Below are 1,790 nucleotides of genomic sequence, written 5' to 3' on the forward strand. Positions count from 1 at the left end.
GGGGAGTGCCGCGGGCTGCAAGGGTGCTCCGGGATTGAGGGGGACGGGGGGGACAAGGGCACAACATAGCGCCGTGTACGGGCGGCGGGGGCCTCCTGCCCACCTGTCCCGCCCGAGGGGCCGGCGCACAGGGCCCGAGCCGACGCGGCCCGACTGGGCGGGGGCCGAGGGGGGCCGAGGGGGGCCGATGGGGGGCTCCCTACACTGCAAAGGACGGCAACCGACGCGAGGTGAGGAGCGGTCCAGCCCACATGGAGAAGCGCCTGATGAGGCACACCTGCCCCCAACAACAAGGATCGCCCCTAAGTTTTCGCATGTGCGGTGATGTTGTGTTTCTCCATAGTGTTCCAGGTCCCGGGTCTTAGTATCGTAGGGACGCGAAGTGTATTTTACCTCAGTCCATCGTCCGTCAGATGCGGAAGCGATGGCAGGGTGGCCGCTGCCGCCGTGTCTCGTTGGGTCAAACGCAGTAGTATGCAGCCCGCACGCAGACGTGCGGACGGGTTGCCTATTGGCACGGGGCCATAAGACAACACGGCTAGAGACGACCGGCAAACTCGCCCCCAGCACCACCCGGGCGGCGTGTAGGCCCGCTACACGCATTTGCTCCAAGTGGCACAGTGGCCACCCTGCAGTATAGCTGGGACAGGCTGCAATGGAAAGGACCGTTGTTGCACGGACAAGTTGTTGCACTGTTGCACCATGACCACATGACGTGTGCTTGCTCGCCTTACGTTTTGTCGACCACCCCATACAAAGAGGTATGCACACCCGAACCGGCCTTGCTACTCTCTGCGATTGAAAAGAAGAGCCAAGAAGAGCCCCCATGAGACGTTCCTTTGTGACGCCACAGAGGACCTGCCGGTCGTTAAATGAAAAGTTTAACCCGAGCCAGCAAACTGATTAAGCAAACTGCTTAAACGGACCCGGCGCCTTTCTGTCCCAAAAATTGATTGGTTTTGCACGCAGCGCCTGCTCCCGGGCACTGTATCCACTTGCCAACGATAAAAAGCTGTTGTTCTGGCGGCGAATTTTGACGCCACCGTGTTACCCCTTCCTCGGCCCAGGAGAGAGAGGGAGAGAGACAGGCCCCCGCCGGGGGACCTGCCAGATGTGGCACCGTGGCGCGGCAGGGGGCCCGCGCAGGCCCCTCCGGTTCAGGGGAGAGGAGAGGGGGGGGGCGGCGCGCGCCGCCTGGGGCCAAAGCCAGCCTCCCGGCCTGGAACAAGTGCGTCCAGAAACTGGTACGGGCGCAGCGGCGGCCATGGGCGTCGCGTCGGCCGCTCGTCTCTCTCGCACGGCAGCAACAGCAGCAGCTGTCTCTCTCGCATCGACGGCCGCAGGACGTGTGTGTGTGTGGGGGGGGATGCTTGGCTTCCTCCCAATATCTCACGGGGTCATGGACCCAACTGAGGCGGTAAAGCCGTCCTTTCAGCGCGCCATGCCGGCCCCGCCCGACGCGATTCGATATCGAGCCGGGAGCTCTCTTGAATGGACGGGTGAATGAAGCTCCGGAGCCAGGGGCCCAGCGACCCCCCACCCGCCCGGACCGCGCCGGAGTCCCGCCGGAGTCGCGCCGGAGTCGCCGGAGCCGCGTCGCGTTGCCCTCCAGCAGCGGCTCGTCCCGTTCATTAGGAGAGAGAGAGAGAGACTTACGCCTTACGACCGGGCGGACAGAGCAGACGACGACAGCAAAAAAAATAATAATTATTGACTTTGAAAAAAAGTAAATTTAAACAAACTGCGGAGCAGAGTGTCAAAATGTCATGACCCCGGGTCGTATCCAGTCT

Source organism: Frankliniella occidentalis, unplaced genomic scaffold (assembly GCF_000697945.3).
Source record: "Frankliniella occidentalis isolate FOCC.00 unplaced genomic scaffold, Focc_3.1 Scaffold151, whole genome shotgun sequence".
Taxonomy (NCBI): Eukaryota; Metazoa; Arthropoda; class Insecta; order Thysanoptera; family Thripidae; genus Frankliniella; species Frankliniella occidentalis.